Source organism: Lissotriton vulgaris, chromosome 4_1 (genome assembly GCF_964263255.1).
Source record: "Lissotriton vulgaris chromosome 4_1, aLisVul1.2, whole genome shotgun sequence".
NCBI classification, from domain to species: Eukaryota; Metazoa; Chordata; class Amphibia; order Caudata; family Salamandridae; genus Lissotriton; species Lissotriton vulgaris.
Window position 1 is genome coordinate 222,421,077 of NC_141691.1, and position 19,165 is coordinate 222,440,241.

General features: G+C 46.1%; 2 protein-coding genes across 15 annotated transcripts in view; both read right to left on the minus strand.

Annotated features, from left to right (window-relative positions):
- LOC147718587 (transcriptional regulator Kaiso-like) overlaps positions 1–19,165 on the minus strand; it is a 368,583-nt gene that overhangs the window by 209,711 nt on the left and 139,707 nt on the right. The window lies entirely within an intron of this gene.
- The window catches only part of LOC147718588 (transcriptional regulator Kaiso-like), a 189,294-nt gene that overhangs the window by 37,305 nt on the left and 132,824 nt on the right, over positions 1–19,165 (minus strand). The gene's annotated exons all lie outside the window — the stretch shown is intronic.

Consider the following 19,165-nt stretch of genomic DNA (forward strand, 5'->3'; position numbering starts at 1 on the left):
GTGATATTTCTAAGACTCTTCCAGGACAACAATGTGCAATCATCCGGACCCAACACTAGGCGGCGATCTATGCAGATATGAATTCAGCAGCCCACATGACTCGCCCACATGACTTCAACATGCTTGTTTTTAAAGATCCTGCCAGATGTTGGGTGATCAGAGATGTCCTGAGCATTCAGCCACCCACTTCCAGAGAAGAGGTCCTGGCAGAGGACCCATGACCCCATGTCACCCGGTTTCTTGCTGTGCCACACGGCGGTCATGTTGTTTATGAGAATCTATACATGTTCTCCCAGATGGTCAGAAGGAACGCCTTCAATGCCAAGCAAATCTCCTGCAACTTCAACAAGTTGATTTGTAGACCGGAGTCCTCTGATCGCCTACAATCCCAGATGACCACATCAGCAGAGTCACAACGTATCTGCCACAAACAGTTCGTTATGAGTGGGGTAGGGGAGGGGTCTGCCGCTGGTCCAATTTTGTTTTTTATTCAGCCACCACTGCAGATTTTTAACGATCTCCTCTGAAACCTGGGTGGAGCCTGAAAGGATACCTTTGTGCTGAGCTCTCTAATATTTGAGATGCCACTACAGAGCCTGCATTGCCTTCTGGCGTGGTCCACAAATAGGATGCCAAGAAGCCTAACAGCCACTCTCACCGAGATACAGGTCAAAGGTTGAAATATTGAGCCCATAGCCAGAATGTCCTTTACTCGATGGGGGAGGGAATGCTTGGATGCGCACCGCTCCCAGAATGACTGTTAAAGGGGAGCTGCTGTGAAGGAGTCCGGCAGGTCTTCGGCACGTCGATGGAAAAGCGCAACTATGTCAACATGTCGTATGGAGGTGGTTTAAGACTGTTTGAGGTGAACCTACTTACAGCAACCAGTTATCGATGAGTGGGAAGTCTGGTATTCCTAACCTCCGCAGATGGGATGCATCTACCACCATCACCTTAATAAACACCTGACGTGCACTTGTAAGGCCAAAGGAGAGCACCGAGAACGGAAAGAGATTTTGGACTACATGAAACTGAAAGTAACATCTGAGAGATTGCAGGATGGGGACAGTGATGTGAAAATAGGCGCCCTGCAAATCCAAGGCCACCATCCAGTCACTTGGATCAGGGCACTCAGAACTTGGGCTAGGAGGAGCATTGTGAACTTGCCCTTTTGGAGGAAAAGGGTTCATAGGGTGAAGATCAAGGATGATATACAGGCCTCCATCAGCACTAGGAATGGGAGTAACAGCCAGTCCCAATCTCTGCTACCGCCCCCTTGACTAAGAGAGCTAAAACTTCTCCACACAGTATGGACAAGTAGTCCTCCAAGAGGTGATGTGGTGCGGGTGGCAAATCCAAGGGATGTGACATGAAGAGTAGGGAATAACTGTGTTCCACTGGTCAGATGTGATGCTCCACGGGAAGAAAGGCAATACGACCTCCCACCAGGCGATTGGGTCTTGGCCATCTTGAAATAAAGGCTCACGGTTCCACCGAACAACGTGTGGGATGGCTGGCAAGATGTCTGCATGCAGCGCATGCAACTACCTCCCTAGGAGATAGCCAACGCTGAGAGATGAAAATATTATTTTTGCAAAGGTCGCAATTCTATCTGGCAGGGTGGTCAGAAACGCATTGGGGTTTATTCAGCTGGTGGAGGATTGCACCACTAGGCAGTCAACAGAGGGTGTTAAAGAAGCAAGGCAGGTTAGCAAGGAATAGGTCTGTGCTACAATGCAAACTGCCTGGTTACTGACGGGCAAGATCCTAGTTTTGGCAACAGTGTGTTAATGCCTCGTTGAAGGTCAGTAGACGTTCTTGCCTGGTTCTGGGTGAAGCATTGAGCTCAAAGACGAAACTGAACTCGGAGTGAGGTTCAGTGGCACGATCAGCATCTGGGGTGGATCTATTGACAGAAGACCTAATGGCAGCCACCTCGGATCCTTAGGGCCCAGAGGCGATCTGTAGGGATTTCGTAGAGTAGAAAAATATCTGACTCGTGGCCTCTCGGAACTCCCAAATTTGTTGAGAGTTGCTGCAGAACCAGGGAAGTCAAGGAGCAATGTAATCAGGGCTGGAATCCGTTTGAGTCCAAGACGGAGTTTGCAACCTAGAGGTAACTGGCACAATGTGAGACTTCGAAGGGGGAGGAGGGGGAGAAGAGTGGTGTGACAAAATGGAGCAGAGTTTGGATTATTTGCAACTATTGGACTCAGAGCAACTAGGACTTCAACAAAGACTGGTCAAGAGAGCGGCGTCGGCAATGCTCTGTGCCATTAACTTCAACAACACCATCCAGTTTTTTAGTTTTCTCGGTGTTCCGCAAGGTAAGGCTTGGCTCTGGGGTCGTAGGTGACTTTGTTTCTTCTTCACTCTTTGATAACAGGGCTTGGAGTTGTGTTTGGAGACGAGACATCTGAGCCAGACCTCCAGGGGGGGTCAATCACTGGCATCTGATTATGGCAGTCCTTATATGGTTTGAACCATGTCTTTTTAGGAGAGGACATGTCCCTACCACACTGGAAGAATTTGAAGGGGAAAAAACACTGACAGAGGAAGGAGGCGACCTTCAGATCAGTGTAAGACAGCTGCTATGACAATCTTCTGAATCCAGTCTGGCGCCTGTGGAAATTCACAACTTCAAGAATCTGCGGTTAGAGATCTATCCCATATTCTATCAATATACACACAAGGTGCTCCTTCATCCTCCACATGCTATGCATTTTCATTTAGGGAGCTTCAGAGAGCTTTAATGATGTAAGAAATCGTGTCTTCTCAGTAGGTTGTTACAAGATAGAAGGAGGCCCTTGAGTTAGATAGTGTAGTGGCCAAGCGCGTTGACAGAAAAACGGAACAGTGTTTACATCTACTGGACTCAAACAAGAAAAGAAAAACAGATAAAGTTCCATATTGAAGAATTTATCATCCTAATGTAATGCTCCCAAAAATCATTTAATCATCAAAGTAGAGAAAGTAGCAAAGTGCAATGGTCCAAAGAAACCAATCTAGGAAATGTGGCAAATATCCATCACAGCTTCACAGGCAAATGGAACACGCACGTCTGTGATAAACACCATGCACCAAGCGTTCAGCTCACTTTTATATTAACCTGCAGCAAAAAAAGCTACTTCTACAATGAATGTTTTGAAGCTTAAACACAAACCATGGGCAGATGTATACTTGCAGGAGGTCGAACTCTTGTTTTTTCACAAACCAAAGCCAATTCTCCATTACTAGAGGGCAAGAAGGGGAATCAGGGGTCATTGTGCACTCCTTCCAGGTCCACTTGCCCATACCAGATGAGAAGGGAAGCATAAAACAAGATGGACGAGAGAGAAGCAAAGAGTGAGAAGATAGAACAAGCATTGACAATGCAACGGTTTTGCCTTTGGAAAAGTTAGAGCTATTGGCATTGTAAATGACAATTTTTGTATTTATGTGTTCGGTTTGAAAACCGATAAATAAATGGCATTGTCATTTACAATGCCAATAGCTTAATCTCTCGCAAATGCCACACACACCCACAGAGAGCCCCCCACACACACACACCCCCACAGAGCCCTCCACACACCCACACAGAGCCCCCCACACACCCACACAGAGCCCCTCCACACACCCCCAGAGCCCCTCCACACACCCCCACAGAGCCCCCCACACACCCCCCACACACCCCCCACACAGAGCCCTCCACACACCCACACAGAGCCCTCCACACCCCCACACAGAGCCCTCCACACACCCACACAGAGCCCTCCACACACCCCCACAGAGCCCTCCACACACCCCCACAGAGCCCTCCACACACCCCCACAGAGCCCTCCACACACCCCCACAGAGCCCTCCACACACCCCCACAGAGCCCTCCACACACCCACACAGAGCCCTCCACACACCCACACAGAGCCCTCCACACACCCACACAGAGCCCCCCACACAGAGCCCTCCACACACCCACACAGAGCCCTCCACACACTCACACAGAGCCCTTCACACACTGCGAGCCCCCTGTGCAAGTTATACACTGTTGCTAGAGATGAACCGACCACATAGGTAACCAACAGGTGTAAAAAGGACTTCAAAGGTGACATACTGGGGAGAGAGATGCACCAGGGGTAATAAACACTATATAAATGCTAACACCATGCCATTATAGTGTGTGAAGTCACAGTGCACTAGCAGCAAAATAGATGCAGTAGGGAAGGAAATGAGCTAGACAGCTATCTCATTCCATGTGATCTGATTGCACAGAGCCACATTTTATCGCTGAAAACTAACAGGACGATTCAGCAATAATCACCAAAAGGCGGTGAGCAGCCATTAAAAAATGCCTGGGCCGGGATTATGTTTAAGACGATGGCAATGCAGAAGGAGTTCTATTTTATAATGGACTGTTATTGTTTTCAACTAGTGGTGATTACAGCCAATAAGCAAGTGGTTCCACACATCTTTCAAGCGCCTGAGCATCACCCGATGTCTAAATGCGTGTCTGGCCTGGCTGCGCAGGGATAAAACAGGGATCCACTCCACGCTGAAAGGGAGATGACAAACGCTCAAAATAGGTGTCCAGCCTCATAGAGAACACCATTGCTGACTTTATAGCCCTTTAAAGGCAGAGAGAAAAAGCTAAGGCACCGTCAGTCCGCCGTTGGATTTGCCAATTTGGTATCGTGCAAAGGGATCAGGAACCGCAGGCGGATTGGAGCCCGAAGCAGAACGGTTAGCTGCGGGCAACACGGCGTGGCCCGCAGTCCCCGAGTTGTGAAGGGGTCAGGAGAGAGGAGTGCTGTTTACGCGGCTTAAATATTTAGTCATTTATGTAGCGCACAGTGGTTCCTGGATTGGTTTTCTGGTTATCCACATTCGAGCCATTCAGCGGCAGTGGAACCCAGCGTGTGCAATGCCAACCCACGAAGTAGCAGTCGCCGTGAACAGAGTCTCCCACATCCCCGAGCACCGGTGAGACAGAATAAGTGGCGGGGGGGGGGGTGGGGGGGCGGGAACGGCACACGGTCAGCGGGAGGGGGGGCAGGAACGGGCACTCACCTGGACTTCTTCCGGCGGCGGTCGGCCTGGAATGAACAAAACAAACCTAAAAAAAACAACAAAAAAAACAACCCGCCCACTGCCGAGATGACGCGCACAGAGGGGCGGAGAGGGAAGAAATCGCGGGAACGCCCACGAATCTGGTCCAGCCATGACGGACAGATCTCTGTTCCAATGGCTAGCCTCCATTTATGGAGCTAGTCAATGGAACAGAGGGCGGATTCCCAAGCCACTCTACTGTTCTCATTAGGTTTTCGCCTGCGCGAAAAAGCTGCGCAGTGCGCAGCTTTTGCCAGGCAAAACCTAAAAAATGAGAAACATCGCAGATAAGAGAGGTTTACTTGAAAAATGCTGTTACAATAGTGTGGAATTTATAAAATACCTATTCTGTCGAAGGGTGAGATGGTTTCCGAAGTTCTATAAAAGAAATGCACTTTTCCCTTTTGTGACATGCAGGTGTGACACATTATAGCCATCTTCTCTTATCATAGCTCTGATAACAGCTTCTCTGTTTTGCCAAGTTTGGATTCGAGAAAAACTGTGATTTTGCTCCCTTTTCACAAATTTACAGAGGGGGTCTGCAAGTGGACAGGGTGGCACTCTGAAAAAGGGAGGAATTACTACTGACCAGGAGTAAAACGTTTTTCATAGTGGGAAAAGGTGCATAGGGAAAGTGAATTTTCAATTGCTTAGCAGAATCGTGCATTAGCAAGTCCATGTGTTCATTGGCTCAGGTAAAAGTGGAAATCACAAAAGTTTGCTATGAGTAGTTTTCTAGCTTAATTCTATAAATTTGTGAATTTTTGAAGTATGTGAATCTGGACGAGTGCAATGACATACACTTAAAGGTGCACTTTTATGACTTACTTAGTTAAATGGTGCTCCTAATGTATTTTCATGCTGCCTATGGTGGTCATTCAACATTTTTCCATGTTTACCTACATGATGCTTCAGAGAAATGGTTTCTAAAGTTGCACAATAATGGAGCAAAATTGTTTTCATAGTTGGGAATTTTTTTTGCGTGCATTGCGTTTGAAAAGCAATCAATTTCATGCTTCTGCATGTATTTGCATATAATCTCGGGATAATCTGGAAACATTATAAACAAGCATTTTCAATGCAATAGGTCTTCAAATTGCGCGATTTTGAGATATTGGCATTGTAAATGACGCTTTTCTTTTTGAAACAAAAATAAAACGCGTTGTCATTTACAATGCCAATAGCATTAGCGATAGTTTAAGCTATTGGCATTGTAAATGACAAAGCCATTTATCTATCTGTTTTCATAATTAACACTTAATTAATAAAAGGCATCATCACTTACAATGTCAATAGCTCAAAGTCTTGATCATTTCTTCAATCTCTGTCAGAAACGCAGAGCAACCTCGACCCTCAATGTATCTGCCCCGCTCAGACCCCGGCTCATATGGCCCTGTCAGATGAATGTACATTCTACTTGTACTGTATGTGTGTGTTAGTGTGAGGACGTTTGTGTGTATCTGCGTGTAGTAGATGGTAGGTGTATGTATTAGTGTGTGTGTGTGTCTGGCTACATGCGTATGTGTATTTGTGTTCTTGGAGGGGGTGATTTTGGTATATTGGAGAGTATTTGTTTTTGTATATGTGAGTGTGTGTGCCTGTGTATGAGCCAGTGTTTCTGTGTGTAATATCTGCGTAAGCTTAATTGTGTACTAGTGTGTGTGTGAATGTAACTGTGTGTTAGGTTGTGTAGTTGTGTGTGTAAGTGGAAGTGTGTGTCTCTTTCTGCACCGGGTTGCCTCAGCTGACTTTTCCTATGCAACACCAATACATCAATAAAAGACTGTGTTATATCAGCACTAGTGGTATGGCAACTTACAGTGCGGGCGGGCGGAAGGGGCAGTGTGGGCAGCCAACAGCATGCTGTATACAGTGTGGTAAGTGTGGACCCGTGCCTGAAGCAGTGAGAGGCTCCTGCGCACCGCCATGTTTGCAAGCCCTCGCCACTGATGTTGTAACCACACAGCCCCCAAAAAAGCAGCCTTAGAAATATTCATAACTTGCAGCATCTCGAGGGGCAGGACGATGGTAGGAGTCTATTTCTATAAGTCCTGGCCCACGTGATTGGCGAATTAATTAATTCAGCACATCCCTTAAGAAACACGGCTTTGTCCTCAATCTTCCAAGCAAAAAGAACTATCAGACTTGAGACCCGAGGAGATCCCAAGAATATAATAAACAAAGGGTTAACAGTCTCTATTCTCGACACTGCTGTCTCTTTCTGAACAGCATCTTGGTACGTAAAGATTTTGTACTTTATTTCAGAGGTTCTATTCTTAATTAACTTAGCTGTGATACGATTGATAAATTGCACCCTCTGCTTCCTTACGCCAGTCAGGAGTCAGAATGGATGATATCCCGACCGTCTCGCTATAAATGAAAGAGACCTATTCTATTGCATTGCTCTCCTTAAACCTCCTATTTAAGCACATGATTTTTCTCCTTTCGCATACTCCAGTTTTATGGATTGTAACCCTCGCTTCAGGACAAGAAGCAGCACGCACACATACTGGTTACACACAGAACAAGCAGCACCCACACAAACACACACACACACACACCAACACTAGTTAAACACAGGACAAGCAACAGCACAGACACACAAACCCGCACTAGGTACACCCGAACGGCACAGAAACACCACCTCACACTAGGTGCACACAGATCAGCAGCACACACACACACACACACTTGGTGCACACAGAACAGCAGCAGCGCACACACACACCACACACTAGGCGCACATAGAATAGTAGCACAGAAACACCAACCCCCACTATGTGCACACAAAAGAGCAGCAGAGACACGCACTTGGTATACACAGCAGTGATAGTGGCACTGCCGCCTGTTCCTACAGGATACACCCCAGCGCCAGACCTCCCATCGCTGTTACTCACGTTGCCCAGTGCTGCAGCTATAGCACTGTTCCCCCTCGTGGTGAGAGTTACCAGATCCGAAGAGCAGCACGCACCATTTGCCTAGGGTAAACAGTGCAACAGCGAGGCACGCTCTGCTCCTCTTTCCCTGGAAGAATGCAATAACCTCTGGGTGTGCCTCGGCACCAACCGCTACACAGCGCTAGGAAGCAGAACACTGCTCACCCCCATAGCCCCAGAGTTTGGTGCGGAGACAACAGTGGACTGTCCAAATAGGGCACAGAGAGGCGGGGGCACAGACTGGGGGACAAGGGGCTGGGTGGTGCACCGTGTGTGAGCACACAAATAAGTGAACGGCAACTCTGTGAGAGGGGGAGGGGTGGGAATTATACATAGAACTGTAAACAGCATTAAGTATGCAGTACTCTTTGTCAAACCCGCAAAAATAAAGGGCTGAGTTAATTATAAATAAAGTGAACGCGGTGTCCCTATCGGGCGCCACACTCGTACTGGTAGGGACGGTGACTGTGTCCTTACAGATCCTCGTCTCTCAAACCCCAGACCAGCTCCTGCCTTCCTTGTGTCCGGCAGATCTCCCTCCTGTGTCTACTATAGACCCTCCCCCTTTCCCAACTCCACCCCCGCGTAGGGACGCCCCTAAATGGTAAACAAGGAGCCTGTAGCCTTAGCGATTAGTCTTGTTTGGTGCAGAATATGTCATTTAAATATGTTGGAGAGCAAACAGCTGCAGCTTGTTTCATTATCGGCAGACAGATTCCCTCTACAACGTTTACATTTGGAAGCCGCTTGTAAACTGCGTGGGTTATAGTCACTGTGCAATTGCCGCATGGTTGCTTACATAAACTATTAAGAAGCCAGTGCCTTCAGTGAATGTCCTACTTATTTAGAAACACCACTGCAATTCGATAGATTTTAGCATTGGCTCGTTGGACGCACAGAGCTGCGTACTTTCTGCGATGTCAACAAAATGTCATTTCAGCTTCAGAAGTAAAGGACCGGTCTGGGACAAAGCACCGGAGGTAAACGCACGGACTAAGGAAGGCTTTGTGGCCGAATAAAACGCAGTGAAAGAACAAGTCACAGGGGCAGTCCGAGCCAGGGAGAAGCGAGCTCTGTGCGCCGCTGCTGAAAACTGAGCTTGCAAAACTTTGCAAGAGCCCGTTTCTGCCTCCTACTCTCCCTCACACTCTCCGTCTCTGTCAGAAACCAGCCCATACATGCAAGGCTCCAGTGAACTGGAAAAGCAAACATGGCAGCCTTTAAAAACAAGACTTCGGAAACATGATGCCTCACTACACGCCTCCTTTAGATAAGAAATACCCTCACACCAACCGTCAAGCAAACAATCCAGTCGGGATGGGCCGTCCCAAAAGGAGACAGAGCGGCAACAAAGAAGCCTCATATTTAATCGGAGGTCACCGTTTAGCATAAACGATGACGCCAGGCAGTGAAAATAATGGACGGGGCATCAAGTCCTCTTCTGAAATCTCCTCTACCACAATATGTCCCGCAGAGAGAGCAGCTCATGCGCGCTGCAACGCTAGGCGAGACCTAAAAAGCGGAAAACTTTAAATTCTGCAACCAGGTGTACACGTTTTGATACTGAAACTAGTCAATGATGCAAGCTGAGCTCACAGACTTTCCGAGGAGCGCCTGGCCTAACAGTAAAGTCTTCAGTATTTATGAATCAAGCATTGGCAAAGTCAACAGGTCTCGCCTATGAGACAATTCGCTTAGGTAATGTTTTACTGCCGTGTTGTACAACAGCGCAGCTTCTGTGCGCATGGCTAAAAACAATTGCAAATAAAATGCAAAGAGATGGCCAGTGCTGAAGCATTTAAAAAAATGTATAAACAGGGGAATGGGTTGGGGGGGCAACATGGAGGGAGAGAGGGCGAGAGGAGGCCACGGGTGGAGGAGAGGACAAAAGGCAATGGAGAAGCACAATGAGAACAAAGGGTGGGCGGTAGCGGAAGCTAGCTGAAAATGGAGGGTGGGCGGAAAGCACTGGAAAATCAAGATGACAACAGGGGGTTGGTGAGAGACTTTGCTGAATAAGAATGGTGGGTGTTAGGGTCTCTAAAAGCAAATAGGCATGGGAGGGTGGGCGGAAGTGGTTGAGGGAGCAAACTCACAATGAAGGGGGTGCAGGATGGTCTGGGGCTGTAAGCGGACAACAGAAGATGGGTAGGAGAGGCTGGAGCAGAAAGCTGCCAACAGAGGATGGGTGAGAGCGGCTGGAGCAGAAAGCTGACAAATGGTGGGTGGGAGGGTGTGTTGACAGCAAGTTAATAACGATAGCTGTCTGGGAGAGGCTCGGGCAGCAAGCTAATCATGAAGGGTGGAAGGTGCTAAATGTTTTTATTTGTTGAAAAAACCGGAATGTTAAAGTAACGTTAGTTAGGTAAAAATATAATTTAGAACAGAACATTTTAAAAAGTAAACACTGAAATTCACCAGTTAACTGAAGTAACTATAACGTGCAATTTCGCCATGCACAATCTTGTCATAAATTATGTAATTCCAGATTTCATCAGTGATATTAATGAGGTCATTAAACAGGTCAAGAGTGATGTAATATTTGAGGGTATAAGCAGTGCATGACAAGGATGTGAGTCATAGTTACTTCATGATACCAGGTAGGAACTTCAGTTAACCAATAACTGGTCAATTTCAGTGTTTTTAATTAAAAAAATTATGTTCTCACTGACATTTCAATCTTTTATATAACTTTAACCGTAGGCTTTATCAGTGAATTTTAAAGTTTTGCAATATAAATAAGGATCCCAGTTTTTTTTTTAAAGTTTATTTTTTTTACCATTTTCATCTGTATTTATTACTATTTATTTTCAGTATTTATGCACATTTGTTTTTTCATATTAGGGAGAGCTGGAAGTGCAAATGGTATTTTTCACATTTTTTTCCAAGAGAAAAGGTATGTGTTCTCTAATTAGATTGTATGGAGGCTTCTCAGAAAACTTTATACATTTTAGCAATATGTGTCTCACCCAAGAGGGCATGTTTGATTATCGCTACATCGCAGCCAGTCATATAAATGAAGGGCACATTTTTCACTTGTGGCAGGAAAGTTGTGAAACATACTTTTTGAAAAAGTAAAATGCTTCTATGCATGAGAACCATCAGGTCTGTGTGTCAATACATATCCAATATTATAAAAGATCAGAATTCACCATTGTCTTCAAATGACAGTGCAATACTAAGAGAATAATTAAGATTTACGAATACCTGATAGCTCTCTTGCATAGAAGCTTTTCACGTGGAAAAAGGTGCTTCACCACTTTTCTCCCACATGGGAAGAAGTTTCTACTTTTTTATGAAGATAGCTGGACACTCAGACTAGCAGATACACAATGTCACAACATTTGCAGCAGTTAAATTCACGTGGACCACATATTTAACAATTGTGACCTTCTACTAAAAGTTTTGCAGTAGGTGCATTATCCAGCAAAGCAATTTTACAGGCATTGTAACCATTAAAGCTTGCAACTTGGAGTTGATGCTTTGTGGGATGTGTTCAAATCCACTGACATTTTTTTGACTCTTCTTTTAACACGTATATCTCAAAGAATGGATAGATATTCTTGGCTTGAATAAAATTGTTTAATTATCAAAACGTCATCCTCCCTCCCACTCGCACGGACCTCCAAAAACCTGCCTGGTATTTTCCATACTTTACAGCCATGGCACTCAGCGGATGGCCCACGTCCCGCCAGCGGCCCGGCAGACCTTCCATGGCGGACTGGGGACCCGACTGTTTGAATGAAACCAAAGCACAACTGCTCCGTTTCTCACGAGCTCCACAATGCTTTCAATAAACACAACAGAGGACCGCTGGAGCAAGCGTATTAGCTTCACTGCGCATGCTCCAGCAGCTCTCTTTTGTGTTTTACTCATAGCCTCAGTGATGTCACACACTCAACTGGAAGCAAAGGCCTGTTAAAAGTCAGCTGTTAAGCATTCACAGCAGTATTTTACAGGGCCTTCCAGAGAGCTTCTTGCTGCCTTTGCTATGTCGCTGTCCGCAGCCTGCTCTTTTCTACCACGCCCGCAGCCTGATCTCGTCAGAACTCTCCACTACCACTGAGGACTGCAGCAGGAGGCCTCTTGTTGATTGGGCCAGTATGCTCCCCTCTTCGCTGCCCGCAGACCAGCTTCTTTGCCAGCCTGCTCACCGCTTGCCTACCTTCCTCACAGATCCTCCTTCAGATCAGTGATGGACTGTTTGTGGGCCTGATTTACAGTCTGCAGGGCCAGATTTTACGGTTGATTTCCCAATATTAAAACTAGCATTGCTTGCATCAAGCTGAAATCCATGCAATCTTCCATACCATGCAAAAAACATATACAGCATGTCTTTGTAAGAAATTCACTGAAGAAAACAGGGGTAAAAGTAACATCATAGTTAGGTGAATATGTCAGTGATAACACAAACGTTTTGAACTTAAAAAACACACACAAATACACCAGCTATAGTTAACAGCGCTAACTATAACTTGCGCCTCCACCATGCATTGCCTGGTGATATCACTCATGGCATTTTCTGCCATAATTTCTGACATCACTGATGACATCGTCCAATGAGTGTACTAGTTTGTTTGAAAGTTTACATAGCGGCGGGTAGGGACCATATTACTTGTCCACCTATTTCCGTACAGCATGGGTCAGGCCAATGGGTAAAAGTGTTTACAAAACACATCTGCTTCTATTGCACCATAGGTGTGTAAAGGTATTGAACAAGTTATAAATCTTTATATTCCAAAATAACTCAGTGTGCAGGCGACGGTTGACTTGGGTTCATTATGTTCCGCACAAGTTTTTTGGTTCTGCAGAATTTTTTTTCAACAGGAGTAAGATTGTACGTAGTAGGTACACAGTTTTGTAAGCAGCCTTGAGTTATTAGACAGAATAGTGTCAGCATGACAAATACTACATAACTTAGAAGACTATGTGCTCCAGGTACTAAACTATATACAAGGGCTTGTTTTGCTCGACAAGATGGGCGATTGTAAAGTTTCACAACAGTATAAAGAGGGCAGGTAGTAGGATGTTTAGCACTTTCAGATCTTTTTAGCAAATGATGTCTTTTTTGACAATTGTTGCATAGAGCGTACACTGTTCTTAGTAGATACTTTAATATTCGTTGGTGTGTTTCTTATGAAAGTCTCACTGTGTGGTATAAAGTAAACTCTATAGAGTAAGCACTGTGCTCTACTGCTATCAACTTCATTACTCAAAGAATATTCAGTGAGTTTCAGGTGTTTGATACAGATAAAAGCAGTCTGTAGTAGGTCATTTGTTTTTGAGCGAGCATTCACTATTTTTTTAGGAACTTGGCTTTTTCTGAACTGCTGTATACAGATTGACCACCGTACTCCAAGAGAGATCATATCTGTGGTTGATTGAGAATGTGAACTATGATAGCTGTAAAGCCTAGGGTATAGGGCAAATATTGGACATAAATAGGCTGTGGGGTTTTAGGTTTAAACCTATAATAACTGATAAAACCCCACTGAAAGATAAATAGCCCTCTCCGGTGGCAACATATAAACACTGAAAAAACACCTGCACAACCAAAAACTAAATGCCATTCAAAGAAAGGAAAAAGAGAGTGAAAGAGACATTTTTTTTTCCTGATGTCAAAACAATGTAACTTTCTTATACAAGCTAGCAGTAAGGAAGACTGGCTAACATTATTCTGCTGGAGTTTTGTTCTTTAGGGATGCAGCTAAAATGTTGTTTCTTCTTCCTTTTACTTTTTTCAGTTTTGTGGCCTTTGGTCTAAAGATGCAGAGTTTAGTTTCATGTTGTAGGTCTAGTTTAATTATTGTATAAACTGTATAGAATAAGAAAATATCAAACTCATATTTGATATTTTGGCTGCATTTTATTCTTTCACTGATAGGTAAAATGGCTGGTTTCATAAAAATCTTTCCTAATATGTGTCATCACATTTACCCACAGAGAATGGGTAAAACCCCTTAATACATCAGACCATAGTTTCTAGTGAGTCAATATTGATAGTAGGTGAATTGCCAACACCTCAGGCTTTAAACATTCAATGCAAGTTATAGTGACAAGTATATATATCACCAAGCATCTGGGGTGGTGGTGAAAACATGACACCAGACTTTTGGAAAGCATTGAACTCAGTGTCACTTGTAAGGCTCTGCAAAAAAGGTTCTTTCCAAGTTCAACAAAGATTGGAGTGATATTGTTTGTATTTGCAGTGATTCAGCTACGTATATAAAAAAAGTTGTGTGATGACCTGTCAAAATTGATACCCGAGCTGAAGTGATTTCCTGTAGGAGATCCTTGCCACTTGTTAGATGGTATGCTGAAAGCATATTTACCATCTTCAGAGTTAATGAGGGATGCTATTGACTTTTTAGTCCATTCTAGTGCACTGTTTTCTTATGCACAGGAACTAAAACGCAAATATTTATCATTTCGTGCTTTATGTGGCATCAAAGAAAGAGTCATCCTAACTGTGTCCCTTAGCTGATGGTTCTCAGCCCAAGGGGCTATGAATGCTGAGAGGGGCTTTTCACAGAAGATTACATGGGTAGGAAAGAGCGAGCGCACATGTCCCAAAGATTCACTGAAGTATTGTAGGGTGTACTACAATAAGATTAATTTGCAAAAATCTATTTGGAACTCATATGCACTATAAGTACACTGTCTATATACCATGTTCTTTCAGTGCAGAAAGCAAGCAATAATAAAAGCAAAACGTTCCATAAACACCGGAAAAAACATTTTCTGTTGTTTTTAGTGGCGCGAAAATGTGTAACCACTGATAACAACTGTTTTTTAAGATACTGAAAAAACCCCACCAGAATTTACCAAAAATAGAAACTGAAAACAGGACAGCCTAGACATAAAGTATGCTTTCTACACCTAAGGAACTTGTATCTGTGATGGCAGTAATGATAGCTGATATTCTACCGAACTATTTTGTCATTACTGTCAGGCCTCTAATGCCATAGTATGTTTTTAGCCCAATATGCAGGAACCTGAAGCTTGGATGATGTCATCAATGATTTAATATGAGATGCCATCAGTGATGTTATAGAACATGTCGTATGTGAGGTCATCAGCAGTGCGTGGTGGGGCGCAATCTAGAGATAAGATTGAAATCTAGAGGTAGAGCGATCTGGTGACAGAGGCCCAGCGGTGTGGTGGGGACCCTTCCCTCCCCCACCCCCTGAGAAAGTGCTGCCGCCGGAGGACCGCATGGGCGCAGGTGTCAGCGCATGGAGACGGGCTTGTGACTGACGCCACGATCAGCGGGGTGAAACTGCCAAAGAAAGGAGGTGAGGACAGACGGAGCATCAGCACTGGTGCGCCCTGCTGGAGGGACGTTTTTATAGCGCTGCTGTGGTGCATGGGGTATGTGACCCCCCCCCTCCTTGTTTGTGTGCCTGGTCGGACCCGTGCTGATAGGAGACTGGTGTTCATGCCACGGAGCAGGGAGGTGCGGACCGGAGGCCTACGGTCCAGAGCGGGATGAAGTTCTACCACGGTACACGCGGTTTGCTGACGGAGGGGAGCACTGAACAGAGGAAGTGGCCAGGTCTTGTGCGAGCTTGCCTTGGCGACGGCGGGGAGTGCTACCCGGTCAGGTCGCCCCTATTGTCCGGAACAGGGCGACTGCACACGCTGAGATGGGGCGAGTGAAGGGCAAACAACATGACACCGAGGCTGGAGTGGTGCGTCCCCAACACTGCAATGATGTCACATGGCTCCCAGCAGGCCGGAGGCGCTTCGTCTACTAGAGTAGCGGGGGCGACGGACATGCTAGACCTGATTTTACAAGAAGTGCGTGACTCTAGGAAATCCATAGAAGCTCAAATAGGCGCGCTTACATCTGGTCTATCGCTGCTCCGGCGGATCATACCAAGCTTGCAGACAAGGTAAAGGAGAATGCAGTGGAACTCAAAGCCTTATCCCCTTACCAAAACCAAAACACTGCTGATATTAAACAACTCCAATCCCAGGTAGCCACCCTCATTGACAGAGTTGAGGATGCGGAAGGGAGAGCACGGAGGAATAACATTCGTGTGATAGGTCTGCCGGAGAGAAGTGAAGGGGCAGACGCGGCTCGATACATGGAGGATTGGCTCAGGGACCATGTGCTTTCAGTGGGCCTTTCTGATCAATTCTGCATTTAACGGGTGCACAGGATACCCATGGGCCGTCCGAAGCCGGGAGCCCCACCGAGGCCACTCCTAATTAAGCTGCTGAACTACAGGGACCGGGAAATGCTGCTCAGAAGTCAAGGGAAATACCGCAAATTAACTTTGAAAACACCAAAGTCTTGTTGTACCCGGATTACACGCTTCTAGTACAGAAACAACGCTCCTCATTCTTATCGGTCAAGAAGAAACTACGAGACCTGAACTTGCAATACGCTCTCCTCTTCCCTGTGCGGTTGAGGGTTATTCATGAACAGAAAACGTATTTCTTCGAAAGCCCAGAAGACTAGGAGGAATGATTGGACGTGACGGAGCTGGGGAGACAATCAGTGGCTAACTCAGTCCTAGATATCCACGAGGCAAGGGGGCCGTGCAGCGGGGCACCATGCTAAAGGAATACACAACTTTGTTCAACGACCCAACAGGTGCGATGCGACAGGGAGACGGTGATTCTAGCGGTCTCCTCCTTCCGTACCACAACACAGATCGGTGACCAGACTACATCTGAAGCAGACACCCAGAAATCGGACTCCGAGGGAAGTGTGGCCCTGTTCCCCTAGGTGATTCCCCAGACTGCGGACAGACTGGACTAGTCCATCTTCGACAGCCACAGAAGCACTTTGACCACAAGAGCACTTAAATCATTTCACCCTCCTTTAAAGAACACATTTTTCTGGCTTGCGGCAACATTTTGAATTTTATGTTGGGTCTGCCTTAAACCTCCTACCACAAGGTCTGACTGCGACAAACTGGCGTGTCTTGTGTAGCAGTCTCTGGTACTGGCTTCCTAGCGCTCTAAATAGCATATGATTCTCTCCAAATGTTCCTTTGAGTATGTATTTCACTCAAACACACAGTTAAGACACAGACGTAAAATGTTTCTTTAAGTTCCAATGAGGTTTATGGTTTTGCTTTAAATAAAGAATACACTGAACTTTGAAAAAAAAAAAAAAAAAAAAAAAGGAAAGTACTATGGACACACAACTGAACAGTAACGTATACTGCTGCGCTATTCACGCCATCATATTTGCTATTCAGGCATTGTACCAATTGTAATTACAGTCTGGGGGCTGGTTGAAAACCAAAGTAACTCCGGGTAGAGGGTTGCGCTGCATGGGTAGGTTTGGCCACGTACCTCAGTATGCGAACGCTTTGCATAAATGTTACACAGGTTCCTTTGTTTCCTGTTTTGTTGGGTGGTCCGGTATAGTTCTACGACCAGACCGAGCATTGGGAATTGTTGGGGAGGGTAATGGTCCTGCCGGGTGCACTTCCTTGGGCTGGCACGGCATTAAGTTAGACTCGCTGCTTACATGGCGGCCGCATCCAGTCAGATGTTGCACATACAGAATACATTTACCATAATAACATGGAATGTTAGGGGCCCGGGGTCTGCTCTGAAGCGGCACAGAATACATGCGCGGTTCTTGAGACGCAAGGCGCAGACAGTGTACCTGCAAGAGTCCCACTTGATTGAGTCGGAAGTAGGGAAGCTGTGTAAAAAATGGAGGGAGTCAGGTGTTCTCCACTAAGTATTCGGGGTTTGCGCCAGCGCGCCCCAATATAGATCAGACATGGGGTGCTGTTGACGGAACAGAGAGTAGACCAACAGGGAAGGTAGGTCATGGTCAGGGGCACCCGAGGATGGCCAAATGGTAGTAGTGGGCTCAATATATGCGCTCAACTTGGAGCAAGACATGTTCCTAAGGAAATTGTAGACTGCACTGGTGGGATGGGAGAATTACCCTTGGATTATAGGTGGGGATTGTAATGCTGTGATGGATGTACTGCTGGATAGATCCCACCCTCCACTGCATGGGACAGGCTTATGCAAACAGGCGAAGGCATTGAGTGAATGGGCGGAGGGCTGGCGGTTATGGGACATAAGGAGGATGAGGAACCCGACACACAGGGAATACTCTTTCTACTCGCAGTACACATGTTGCACACCCGACATCGCCATAGCCATCCCAGACGGCTACAAGATCATCCGAAAGGACCACATCAACCAAACAGGAGGAGGAATCGCCATCGTCCTTAAGAACACCATCTGCATCACAACCAGTTCCGATGACAACCTTACAACCGCTGAACACCTTCACTTCCAGATTCACACCGACCCTAAGACCACACTCAGAGGCACCCTCATATATAGACCACCCGGACCTCGCACACAATTCAGCGAAGACATCACTGACTTCATCAGCCCTCACGCCCTCCCCTCCGAGGACTACATCTTACTGGGAGACCTCAACTTCCACCTGGAAAAGAACAACGACAGCAACACCACCACCCTTCTGGACAACCTCGCCAATCTCGGACTCAAACAACTTGTCGACACCCCCACCCACTCTGCCGGGCACATGCTCGACCCAATCTTCACCTCCAGCAAGCACATCTCCTTTAATCACACCACAGCTCTCCATTGGACGGACCACAGCTGCGTTCACTTCAACTACAAAAAGACCACGACCCACAACCTATTCTCCGGAGAAACTGGAATGAAATTACCACCGAACAGCTCTTCACATCACTTCACCAAAACCCTCCTGCAAAATCATCAAACCCAAACCAAGCAGCCACCAACCTCACACAATGGATCACCCACAGCGCTGACGAATTAGCACCCCTGAAAAACCATCAAATCAAACAAGGCAGCAAAAAAGCCCCCTGGTTTAATGATGACCTTAAGAAATCCAAGAACTGTCGCACCCTCGAGAAAGCCTGGCGAAAAAACCCAACCACTGACAACCTGACCACCTTCAAGAACGCCACCCGCAAACACCATTAACTGATCCGATCCACCAAGAAATCAGCATTCAAGGATCGACTCGACAACAACGCCCACAACAGCAAAGAACTATTCAACATCGTCAAAGAGTTTACCAACCCCACCGCCGGCACCAACGACATCACTCCATCCCAAGACCTCTGCGACTCTCTAGCCTCGTTCTTCCACAACAAAATCGC